We start from the raw sequence: 13,954 nt of genomic DNA, 5'->3' as shown, positions 1-13,954 counted from the left end.
GCATTTTCTCCTACCCCTTTTCGTCCAACTCCTTGGCACTTCAGTAGAGGTGTAAAAGTAACTAAAAAAAGTGTACCCGTATGTATTCGTTACTATAACAATTAGTACTCGTTACTTTCGTATCGTTACTCGTTACTTCTGATACCGCATAACATGCTATGTTATGTAACAGCAACGAATTGAGTCGTATTTCGTACGCGTACAGTATGATGTCGCGTAAATAATAATAAATTGAATATAAACAATTAAAAGTATTTGATAATTAACAGCTTTTGTTAACCAAGAAACAATAAAATCTCATTGGAGCAGCTTTATTATAATATCTCTTTTAAGATAAGAACAAAAAACGTGATAATACGCGATAATAAAAAACAAAAACATACATATTTATAATTTGTAAAAAATACTTTCTTACGTTGTTTCTGTTCCAATCTCAAACTTTGTCTACACACACAATACCTTTAATAAACAGTAAAAAACTTGGACGACGAATTTCCAAATTATACTTTTCTTAATAAACAAACATCGTTCTTTGTAACGAATAAGCGCGCGCATGCGTAAAACATACGAAAAATGCGTTACTATAGAGCATCCCACTCTTAGATTGCAGTGTGGAAGTAAATGGGCGCATACTCTCTCTCTCTAACACACGCCGATTGCCGTTAGCGCTGTCCTTGTTTCTTCGTGCGTTGTTGCCAAATATCAAACGAAATTAAAATTTTAATTTTTGGACCAAGCTTTTTTTCATATTGTATAGCATCGAAATACGCATCAGTCAATGCTTATTTTGAATACTTAACAATATTTTAAGTGTCCGAAAAAATTAAAAAACATAACTTATTCACTGCGAACTGTTTTGAAGTATTCCGAGATGTTTCACATAAATAAATAACCTACATGTGTATTTCATTCAGATTTTTTTTATTAATAAATTAATGCCTTAGGACGCCACCAAACAAATGTTAAGACAAAAACTATACAGGTTTCACTTAAATAATTTTTTTAATATATTGAAATGCATTTTCTCACAAAATGACACATCAAAAAGTTGACCAGCGGAAAACTTTTTTTCTATAAAAGATAGATGGGGGACGAAAGCGTGAAAAATGTTCACAATGAATTGAATTAGTTTTTAAAAGCAGCTCCATCTTAATTGCTTCTACAGTTTCCGTGGAAATAGCTGTTAAAGATGTGTCTTATCAGTACAAGAGCGCGCTGCAATAGAGGTTTCTCTCACAAGCTGCCGTCGTAAGAGGAAACAGGGTCGTGTGTTTAGATAAGTGGGGTTCTGTCCTGCAAGAAATTTCAAATACATGGCTTCCTTAGTCAACCATGTATTTCCTTTTAGACACGCATTTCTGACAAACCAGCCTGCCAGTTAGTATCGCGTCTCGCGACGAAGCAACGCGTTGTGTCCGGTGACTCATTACAGTTATAATTTTGACAAACAAATTATATATTACATACGTGATTTTATTTTCTACATTTATTTTTATTACGTACATATAAAATATGGAAGATAGAACACCGAAAAGAAATTATATCGGTAGGCTACGCGGGAGGGAGCGCAAGATTGTGTTGAATGTATTTGAGTATTTTTCAAAAAATATGAGTGTGTGCAATGCAATTAAGGAAGCTTACCATTCTTCTGGTCAGTTCTCTTCTCTTATAGAAGGGGTATCAACATTGGTCAGCGGTAGCGATAGTGATTAAAAGGTATGTGATGTTATTAATTTCTTAATCAAGTTAACGTTACATTTATCGTATAAATTTCTATGAATGAAATGTGTGTGAACAGATTCTTGTTGTAAGTTAAAGTTAAAAAAAATTCCTTATCGGCACAGCCTAAAGGTGCAGGAAGATTTTGATGATTATATTTATTTACATTAGAACAAAAAGGGATTTTTATATCCTTAAACCCATATTTTTTTCTTCCCCTTGCAGTAATGGTTGTTACAAAATATATTTTAATCGAATCTTGAACATCATGTGTAAAATGTATGAAATAAATACGAAGGAATTTAATAGCGATGATGGTACAAAATTTTGAATTATTTTTATATCCTTCTCAACACCAAGCATCTTATTAAACAATGTTTTTGACAAAGTTTTGGAAAATAATTATGATATTTACAAACAATTTAAACAGATTTGATAAGGTGTCTACTAAGGTAGTTACGTTTTTTTGTCCGGTGAAAATATTTTTCGAACCCATGCAGTTATGGCTGGTCGTATCAAAAATTTATTTAGAAAACATTTTTTGGCATTAGGTACTCCGAGTTATCATACGTTAAAACGGATGCGATATTATTCATATTATGGGAGTTGTTGCAATTTTTCTGTTTTTCAAAAAATCTTCCCCATTTCGACCTAATTGTTCGAATTTTTCCCATAACTACTCGACCGAGAATTTCCATTACCGTATTGTATTTATCATTTTGGACATGACTTGTCCAAAAATATGGCATTTATCGGGCCCATGAAAATGTGATTATATATAGGTGTGTGTGTGTGTGTGTGTGTGTGTGTGTGGGATTTTTAGAACATAAAAGAAAACTATAAGAAATTTTCGTCTACAATAGGTAGTTTTTATTTTTAATTTACATAAATGTGGCATTATTACAAATTTATATGTGTAATAAAATATTATAAATTACGATATGATTTCTTAAAATTCTTCTTGTTCGATCCGAATTACAAAGACACACATCTACTGAAATTCGTAATATGTTAGAGATTTGGCAACAGCGCGCGCCATAAGCTGTGTACTGCAATCTGAGAGTGGGACGGGCTATAGATGCCGCACCCGTTACTCAGTAACGAATACATACGGTTTGCTACAGCTCTACACTTCAGTCGCTATGATATCATTGAGTTGGCCGGAGTTTTAAACGTGCCGTTGTTAACTTTATCGTGATTAAATGCGTTTGTAGTAGGCCTACAGTATCATCTCACTGCAATTTATGATTTTTTCTTCATAAGATGTCTTCCAAACGACTATATATCTGTTTTTATATTTCAATCAATAAAGGTAATAAAGCAGCTGGTTAAATAACCATTCTATAAAGCTGAGAAGTACTAGTTGGACTTGTTTCCCACGCTGTCGGTTGTCATTTGCTGATAAAATTGCCCGTTGTCACGTCTGTATTCCAGCGCTTCCGGCCGACCTTGGGCCGTGGTCGGCCGGTGGCATGAAACATGGCTCATTTTGCGTCGTTTCTATTTACGTCGCGGTTTTCAGGAACGTAACCCTGACGTAAACCGAGGACTTACTGTATTCTAAATTCAGGGAATTTAATAAGTAAACAGAAAATGATTTTTTTGTGTTATTGTGAAACCACAATAGCGTGAAAGGTGCAGTGCAATGTACATGAGGCAAATTAAATATTTTTATGATCGATTATGATTCACACATTTGTGATGACTGCGCAATAAAAATGGTGGAAGCAACAGACTTTCTTTATTAAAAATTTTTTCTATTTCCATTACGTCACGGGTGCTATTTTACTGAAATAACCATAAGTTTTTTTGTTTTCAAATGTTGGTTAAACTGGTGCATTGGTAATAAAATTATTTTTTGTGTATTTATTTATGTATTTTATTCACAACTGTTGGAAATCAAAAAAAGTTTTCCTTAGACAGGTCTATTCAAACAAAATTGTAAAAATGTGTTGTGTGTTTACATCTAGTGGTTTGTTTCTGTTTGTCATGAGATTAAAATTCTCACAATAATGCAATATTTGCTGTTGCATTGCATCTCTGACACATCTGTAGTGCTATTGTGATTCTAGCATAAACAGGAAATTGTGTTAACTAATGCCATTATAGTGCTGCATGTTCTGTATCTGCATACATAGGAGACTATAGCTGTGAGTTTTAATACAGGGTGGCCACTCACCGGGAAAACCGGGATTTATCAGGGAAATCACGTTGATCGGGAATTATCAGGGAAATGTCAGGGAATTTTTTTAATAACCAGTAATTTTGTGTCATGTATATTTCCGCAGAGCACCCAACCATTACGGATTTTCCGTAATTATTACGGATTTAACACCGAATTACGGAATTACGGAACATCGCTAGTTCATTACGGAAACGAGGCTTGTACTGCATGGTAACGGGAAAAAAAATTCCGTTTCTGACGTGTGTGTTTCGTGAACGCAGTTCGAATATATCACGTGGTTGCGCAGATAACTGAACTAATAAATGTGCGTATGTACTGTCAATAAGTAGATTAATTCTTGTGTTTTGTTATAGAAATGGAATGGTATTACGTCAGTTGTACGATACAACTAGTACATATTCTCGGACTTATCGTTTGTTAGCTACTTACATCACGATAATTTTTGTACGGTACTTTGGTTAACCTGTGTTGTTTTAATTACTTTCTTGAAAGCCGTTTTTTTCATTAAAGTGTTATTGTCGTGTTCGTGTCTACAGACGTGAAACTTTATGTTGTTCAATAGTGTTGTGTTCTTCAGTACCGGTTGTAGAAATGAAGCGTGTGACAGAACATTGTGTATCTGGGGCAAAAAAAGAGAACGTTATTCTTCAGAACTTTTGACCAAACTATTCAAAAGAATGGCCATGCTTGTTATTTTTAAAAGTTTCGGAACACCACACGTTTTGTAATGTATGCACGTGTGACTTTTCGATTGCACATGGTGGAAGGGATGACTGTAGACGGCATATTGAATCAAAGAAACGTGCAGAACATTTTAAAACCGTGACGAGCAATACATCTATATCGTCGTTTTTCGCTACATCTGAAGAAACGAAAGTAACAAACGCAGAGTTATTATTTTCAAGTTTTCTGGTAGAACAAAATTTACCGATAGCAGTAGCCAATCATTCGGGTAATTTGTATAGAGCTATGTTTCCGGACTCAAAAATTGCACAGAAATACAGCTGTGCGAAAACAAAAACATCTGCCTTAGTGGAGTACAGTCAAACCTCTCTGAAACAACCACTCACGGTTCCCAGGAATAGGGTCGTAATAGAGGGGGGTCGTAATAGATGTTTTCCGAAATTTTCAGTTCATTTGAACCCCCCCCCCCCCCCCTCCCCCTTTCCCAAACCGCTACTCGCTAAGAAACCAGCCGTACAATGGCAGGAGGCTGTCACTCACAATGCTAGACGACTTTGCTTTAAACCCACTTCAACCTTCATAACAAGTCCGTCGCCCAACAGGCCACTCTAAAGAAAATATGTCAAAACACAGTTTATTTTTACTGGTTGGTTTACATGTACGTTTTCTGCTTGCTGTAGTTAAATACTAAATACACTAGAACCCCGATGTCACGAACCCCGGATTTAACGAAGCAGTGATTTTACGAATACATTCTCGGGAACCGTAAAAAAATTGGACATTTTGACCAAAATGTGAAAATCGGAAAATATATTTAAAAAAAAAAAGAAATGAAAGATCATTAAATCTGTTAATTTTAACACACAGCGTATTTTTGTGTCGGTTTTAATACCTCCAAAAATGTTCATGTAAGAATTACAAAAAAATAATGGGACATTTCCTTTAAAAATATGGCAGCTGTAGGTTCTGCAACGCGAGTGGGCGCACACTAAGCTCGCCCAGCCAGCTGGCGGCAGCGGCTTCATAACGCATAAGCTCACCCCTCCCTCCCCTCGTTAACATTCTTCAAGGCTAGCTCATCCCTCCCAGACACAAACCATCTAGTGTCCTCCCATAAAAAACCCCAACTTCGCTTCCTTTGAAAAACCTTCCGTGAGAAAATGCTCACTTCACCCTTCCTTCTCCCGTAAAATTGGGCTATTATGAATGGGGTACTAAAGCGGTGAGGGATGGGTCAAAATATGTCACTCTTCACACCAAGTTCGAGTTCAGTCATCTCTGGCAAGGAATTTACAAGCTTTCAAACTTAAATATAAATGTATTTTAATAGCAAGGGTCCTATGTAAAGGAATATACCGAATAAAATCAAACTGCTGTCACCAAACAAAGCATAAAACGGTCCAATGCGTGGTCGCTTCGTTATTGCTCGCGCGAGAGGTGAGACGTGGAATGTTAGAAGAAAGATAAATGCGGGGGAGACAGACGGCAGCCAGTGTGTTTCCTGCGTGGGGAATAAGTGGCGTAGCCTCTTTTTTTTATGATGGGTGAAGCGACCTTTTTCTATCAACCCACGGGAAAAGATAATTGCTTGAGCTGTCAAAATAAACATCGCTGCGGCAGTTAAAACGAGTCGAGGCGGGCATGCATCCAGTCGGTCGCTGTGTATTGTCAACCGATAGTAATCAAAATCAAGAGAAATCCAGCAGGTAGCTTTGCCTTAACTGCATACCACACTAGACACTCGCAACAAGCTAAACGTAAACACGTTGCCACAAAAACCTTCATCTGCACTCTGCTGGGAAAGGGACGTGGAATGGCGGTTGTCAAGCGCTGACAGCGGTCGACAGGAAGTGGTATCTATTTTTAGATATGCGCTGGCTACGGCAGTACAGCACTGGGAAAGAGAAACGCAGTATCACGCTACAGTAGAATCCCGCCGATGCGACCCCCCTCTGATGCGTCCATTCCGTTCATACGACCGTTTTTTGAGAAACTGTGAAAAATTTAAGCAGAGAAAGTCGAAAATTTGAGTAAAATCGGCTGAAAAACAAGTCTGTTACACTTCGTTGGGTGCTATGTGTTCACGTTTATCTTGGCGGGAGCTGTACTGTAAGCAGGCAGGCATACAAAAGACGGCTAAAATTAGTTACCACCCCTCTAGGCTATCCACGCGGCAGTGTCTAGCCGAGCTCAGCGCGTCCACTATCGCACGAAAAGCCGTCTCAGCTGTCATGTTATCTTACCCATGCTGTGGTAGCTTCTGCGAAAGCTTAAGAAACTCGTCCGGCCAGCCTGGTAGCCCAGGAAACAAAGGTTTCAACCTGTGAAAAATTTGTCCAAAGCTGAATTTTTGCACAGTGGTAGAGTGGACTATGCTTAATAACATACCGAAAGTTTACCGCTGTAGACCTTGTGCATATCACTGAAAATTTGCAGTTAAGTCCTAGATGACAGCGACTTGCAGGAGTTCATTAAAATGCTTCCCATTTTCGCACTTTTTACCATAGACTCTCGATAGCTATATGAAAAAAATCTTAAAGCACTACTACTCACATTTATAATGAATAAAGTTCTAAAAGTTAATATTAAAGGTAAGAAAAAAATATTAAATTAATGAAATTAGTTTTTTTACATCAGTCAAGGCAATAAAAAGACAATTCACTTAAAAATAAAGGGTCTTACGCAAATATGTCTTTAACAAAAGTTGTTATATAGTTCTTAAGCTTTACAGGGACATATCTCTCAAAAGTATAGCTTAATTTATAGGATCACTAGAGACACCCGAGCTTATCAATGTCGTCTACGCACTGCGACAGAGCCACAGCCGCAAGCGCTGTGGCCACTCTCACTCCCACGAAATATGAAGATTTTTATTTTTTGTAAAATTTACTCCTAACTGAAATTTAAAACAGTGGTAACATTCAAGTTTTCTAGCAACATTTGAAATGTTTACCTCCGCAAACCTTGCGCGGAACACCGAAAACGAGATGTTAAGTCCTAAATAATACTTTATTGACCACTCAACAATATGGCACTATAACGTAATTACTATAGTATACTTTCAGAATAGCAAACCAAAACTTATTCAAAAAATTATTCTCTATGATTAAATTTAAAAATCTTTCACTACATTTGACTAAATATGATTTTTATTCAATAATATTAGAAGAGAGGTGTTCTGGAAATAAGGGCACAAATGAAAATACGTATTACAAAAACACGTAGAGCCCGATGTGAAAACATTAAATAAAAGTAGTTGCAAAGTTCTTAAACTTTAAATTAGTTTATTTTTTGAGAGCTTGGTACAATGTGTCTGACTGCTAAAGCGATCCGAGCCGCGTAGTGTATACTACTGCGAGGTTGTCGAATTAGGCTCGGGTCGGGACGAATTTCGCCGTAAAGAAACAAAGGTTTTTAAAACATGGAAAATTATCCCAAAGAAATAACTTTGTACAATTGCAGAATGAACGTTTCTTAGTAACATATCAAAAGTTTACCGATGCAAACCTTGTGCGTCACACCAAAAACCAGCAGTTAAGCCCAAAATGTCAATTTTTTGCAACGATCCACAATAATGGATATTGCAAATGCAGTTTATGGAGTAGACTGACAGTATGGAACCCAAAATAATCTAGAAACATTGCCCTATCTGAGGATATTGATAAAAAGTACCAAGTTTAAACATCTTTCTATAAAATAGACAATTTAAATCATTAAAGTTAACGAATTCAATTTCATTCAATTTTTAGGAAATATAAATACATTTTACATAAACTTAAAGAGCCCAAAATGGAAATCGCTTAGAGTAAACGTTGTTGCATATTTATTCATCTTTAAATTGGTATATTTTTTAAGTGTCTCATACAATTAGTCTGACCGCTGAAGCGATCCGAGCCGCGTAGTGTATAGGCTACTACTGCGATGTTTTCGAAGTAGGCTCGGGTCGGGACGAATTTCGCTGTAAAGAAACAAAGGTTTTTAATACATGGAAAATTATCCCAAAGAAGAAACTTTGTACAGTTGTAGAATGAACGTTTCTTAGTAACATATCAAAAGTTTACCGATGCAAACCTTGTGCATCACGCCAAAAACGAGCAGTTAAGCCCAAAATGTCAATTTTTTGCAACGATCCACAATAATGGATATTGCAAATGCAGTTTATGGAGTAGACTGACAGTATGGAACCCTTAATAATCTAGAAACATTGCCCTATCTGAGGATAGTGATAAAAAGTACCAAGTTCAAACATCTTTCTATAAAATAGACAATTTATATCATTAAAGTTAACGAATTCACTTTCATTCAATTTTTAGGAAATATAAATACATTTTACATAAACTTAAAGAGCCCAAAATGGAAATCGCTTAGAGTAAACGTTGTTGCATATTTATTCATCTTTAAATTGGTATATTTTTTAAGTGTCTCATACAATTAGTCTGACCGCTGAAGCGATCCGAGCCGCGTAGTGTATAGGCTACTACTGCGATGTTTTCGAAGTAGGCTCGGGTCGGGACGAATTTCGCTGTAAAGAAACAAAGGTTTTTAATACATGGAAAATTATCCCAAAGAAGAAACTTTGTACAGTTGTAGAATGAACGTTTCTTAGTAACATATCAAAAGTTTACCGATGCAAACCTTGTGCATCACGCCAAAAACGAGCAGTTAAGCCCAAAATGTCAATTTTTTGCAACGATCCACAATAATGGATATTGCAAATGCAGTTTATGGAGTAGACTGACAGTATGGAACCCTTAATAATCTAGAAACATTGCCCTATCTGAGGATAGTGATAAAAAGTACCAAGTTCAAACATCTTTCTATAAAATAGACAATTTATATCATTAAAGTTAACGAATTCACTTTCATTCAATTTTTAGGAAATATAAATACATTTTACATAAACTTAAAGAGCCCAAAATGGAAATCGCTTAGAGTAAACGATGTTGCATATTTATTCATCTTTAAATTGGTATATTTTTTAAGTGTCTCATACAATTAGTCTGACCGCTGAAGCGATTCGAGCCGCGTAGTGTATAGGCTACTACTGCGATGTTGTCGAAGTAGGCTCGGGTCGGGACGAATTTCGCTGTAAAGAAACAAAGGTTTTTAATACATGGAAAATTATCCCAAAGAAGAAACTTTGTACAGTTGTAGAAAGAACGTTTCTTAGTAACATATCAAAAGTTTGCCGATGCAAACCTTGTGCGTCACGCCAAAAACGAGCAGCTAAGCCCAAAACGTCAATTTTTTGCAACGATCTACAATAATGGATATTGCAAATGCAGTTTATGGAGTAGACTGACAGTATAGAACCCAAAATAATCTAGAAACATTGTCCTATCTGAGGATAGTAATAAAAAGTACACAGTTTTAACATCTTTATATAAAATAGACAATTTAAATCATTAAAGTTGAGAAATTCATTTTCATTCAATTTTACGGAAAAGTTAATACATCTTACATAAATATAAAGAGCCCTACGTGAAAATCGCTTTCAATAAACGTTGTTGCATATTTATTCTTCTTTAAATGGGTATATTTGTTAAGGGTCTCATACAATTTGTTTGACCCCTGAAACTATCCGAGCCGTGTAGTGTGTACTACTGTGAGGTTGCCGAAGTCGGCTTGGGGTCGGGACGAATTTCGCTGTTAAGAAACATGGAAAATTATCCCAAAGCAGAAACTTTGTACAGTTGTAGAATAAACGTTTCTTAGTAACATGTCAAAAGTTTACCGATGATCCCTTGTGATTTCACCAATAACGAGCAGTTAAGTCCTAAATGATAATTTCTCAAACGATCCACAAAATTGTGTTTCGTAAATAATTTAATAAGTCCATAAATACTTTTTTTTAAGTAGGCTCCCAGTATACAGCAAACTTGGTTTGTCCTCAAACGCCATACTACTACGGTAATAGGAATATGAAATCACTACAGACAAGATTTTGTTCCGTTTACTATGGTGAAACCAGAGCTAACCGAGAAATGACCGAACGTCCCAGAAAGTTGTGATATTTGACGATATTGCGCGAGTAGCACACCCGTATGTGACTACAGAGAATGGATAGTTTCCTTAACCGTTAGGATTTCTGGTACGAACACCCTCTCACAGGTAGGGTCATCAAATACGGTCAAACTCTTGCAAAAACATCCACCACCGCTCTTTGCCACTAGCAATCCAACGACGTCAGCTAGGCGCAGCACTCAAATACATTAACTTATTAAAAAAAACTGAATATGTAATGCTACCTATACGTTTTACAACACAACTCGTATTTTATTTATTTTCTGGAAAAAAACCCTATTATTATAGGAATTGTGTTGTAAAAGTGAAAAAAAAAACTCAAGAGTACATTTACGATGTATCGTTTTATTCAATTTTTATGTAGTAAACTGAGTTTAAAGAAGTAAATATATAATTTTTAATTTGTCGAATACAGGCTACATTTAAAATTTGCATTGTTCTGATCGAAAATAAAACGATGTATCAGAAATAAAAAAAATTGTTGCTAAAAAAATAATTTTTAATAATACAATTTTTGAAACAGAATAAATCCATGCAGATATAAAACCAGAGGTCCTCTAGAGTTTTTCATTTACAAGTTCCAAGCAGAAATCGTTTATTGTTAATTTTATTGTATCAAAAAACATTCATATAAGAAAAAAAATGCATATCTCATTACATGTAACATACACCCTCTCATATGAATTAGCTATGTTTTAAGTAATCCCTAAATAAGACCCAGTTGAATGAGTGTCGCAGTACGCAGTGTGTCGCAATGCCGCGCTGGAACGGCGGTGGCCGTGAGAGATCAGTACGGCCGCAGTACACTGCAACGCTCGGGCCGCTTTAATGAGCCAACTAATTACGTTAGACTCTTTATAAATATACTGTCTTAAAGCTAAAGGTATAACCAAAAACATTTATTTGGACATTTTTCGCATTGGACTCTTCAAATTGGTGTAAATAGTATTTTTATGTGAGTGGCAAAGATAAAATATAATATGTCATGAATTAATCGCTTAATATCAAATCTTTAATATTAACAATTTATGCTTTTTACAACATTAATGGCTGTATTAGAGTCTCAAGATTATTTTGGTAGTTTTATGGACAGTCTAAATTAAAAACTCTACAAATAAGTAGCATTTTAATGGACTAATGTAAGTCGCTGTCATCTAGGACTTAAATGCAAATTTTCGGTGATATGCACAAGGTCTACAGTGGTAAACTTTCGGTATGTTATTAAGCATAGTCAAATCTACAACTGTGCAAAAATTCAGCTTTGGACAAATTTTTCACAGGTTTGTGCCTTTTTAAGTCTTGGTTCCTGGACTATGGTGGTAGCGGCGGCTTGACGTCATACGTGACGTGACGCTTACCTCTCCATCCCCTGCTAATTCTTCAAGGCTCATCCCTCCCAGAGCCACAAACCATGTAACCCCCCCCCCCCCCCTTACCCACTAACATTTCAACACATTCCCTCCCTTATTTCAACCTTCTGCGTGAGAAACTGTCAGAATCCTCCTCCCCTCCCACACCGCGTGCGACAAAAGCCAGGTTGTATAGTCCATTCTCGGTAAAATAAATATTTTTATGGGCTTATAAGACTGTCCTTCGCCGTTAATAAATACTTTATAAGTTTAAGTTATTATGATACAATTTGTTTATTAGTCACACAGCAGTTTCTGCTGAAAAATCACTAATACCTCGAATTTTATTGAATAGAAAAATTTAGCAGGGCCGTAAATATATTTATTTTACTGCATACTGTAGTTACTTTTCCGTCTGCATTCCAACGTGTTTTCTTCTTCTTTTTTTTTTTTACGCTGCGAAGGGACGTGGAAAAGATAATTGCTTGAGCTGTCAAAATAAACATCGCTGACGGCAAGGGCGGGAGCGCATCCTGTCGGTCTGTCGCTGTGATTATCTACTCCAAAAACATGTCACAGCATTTCAGGATAGCATTGTTCTTATATCTTTCGTTTATAGCCGAATGTTTTCTACCTGATCCACACAAGTTCCTTCGCCACGTTTTGAACGAAAATAACCACCAGCCGGCTAGCATAGCCGAACTCGCGTGACGCAAATTCATTTAGCGCTAGTATATTATGTATTTGGATATATTTGGGGTGGGGTAAAAATTGGCCCGAATTCTCTATTGCGACCATTCCGTTTATAAGTCCGTTTTTCCGGAAACCGTGAGGGGTCGCATCAGCGGGATTCTACTGTACTCACCACAAGAAACTTATTTTCTGTCCGATTTTCTTCGGATTTTCGGCAATTTTTTCACGGTTCCTCGGAATCGGGTTGTAATAGAGAGGTGGTCGCAATAAATGGGGTCGCAACAAAAAGGTTTTACTGTATATGGCTGGTGAAACTAAAAGTGAAATTGTTGAATCTTTAGTAAGTGGACCATTTGCTTTAGCTACCGATGGGAGTACTGATTGTAATGCAGTGAAGATTTATCCATTAGTTGTTTCATTTTTAAATCAGACACAAGGTAAAATTTGCACGGTACTGTTATCCCTTGTTGAGAGTACAGACGACACATGATATGGTATTTTCTCTGTACTGAATAAGGAATTTGAACATTTTGGAATTTCTTGGAAAAATTGTGTAGCGTTTGCATGTGACAATGCCAATACTATGATTGGCACAAACAAAGTTGTGGTAGCATTTGTTAAAGAAAAACATCCCGCTATTGTTGTGCAAGACTGCTCATGTCACCTCATTTATCTAGCTGCTAAAAAAAAGCCAGTGCACAGCTAACAATTAGCATTGAGACATTTTTGGTTAATATTTCTATTACTTGGAAAAAAGTTCAAAACGCCAGAATCATCTGAAAGTGTATCAAGAGGTATGTGGGGCAAAGTCACACAAAATCTTGAAATATGTTAGCACACGTTGGCTCTCTCTCCTAGATTCTGTTGACAAGAGTGCTGGAACAATGGGAGGCAATAAAGCTATTATTTTGTAGTGATCCTGAAAAGAAAGAGCCTTCAACTTCACAGTATGAAAATGTAAAATCTCTAATGCAGGATCCACTTACGAATCTTTACTGTTATTTTCTTGGCAGTTCACTTCCTGATTTCAACCAAGTAAATTTATTTCTCCAACAGGATGCTCCTGTGATACATGTATTGCGGAGAAAACATTTTGGTTTATTGACAATTTGCTTGTTTGCTTTATCATTATCATAATCATTTATCATTATCATAAATGAAAACTGTAGTGTGCATTTGAAATTGCTGCAATTTGTAACAAGATATGCTAATGTGTATTTAATTAATTTTTATTTTTTATTTGTGAAGAGATATAAAACGAAACACAGACTGCAGGTCATTGAAAGGGATTCTATAATGT

General features: G+C 36.2%; 1 protein-coding gene across 8 annotated transcripts in view; it reads left to right on the top strand.

The window, feature by feature from the left end:
* The window catches only part of LOC134527122 (F-box only protein 28), a 49,259-nt gene that overhangs the window by 20,506 nt on the left and 14,799 nt on the right, over positions 1–13,954 (top strand). The gene's annotated exons all lie outside the window — the stretch shown is intronic.

The sequence above is a fragment of the Bacillus rossius genome, chromosome 1 (genome assembly GCF_032445375.1).
Source record: "Bacillus rossius redtenbacheri isolate Brsri chromosome 1, Brsri_v3, whole genome shotgun sequence".
In the NCBI taxonomy this organism is placed as follows: Eukaryota; Metazoa; Arthropoda; class Insecta; order Phasmatodea; family Bacillidae; genus Bacillus; species Bacillus rossius.
This window is presented reverse-complemented; position numbering and strand designations above follow the sequence as displayed.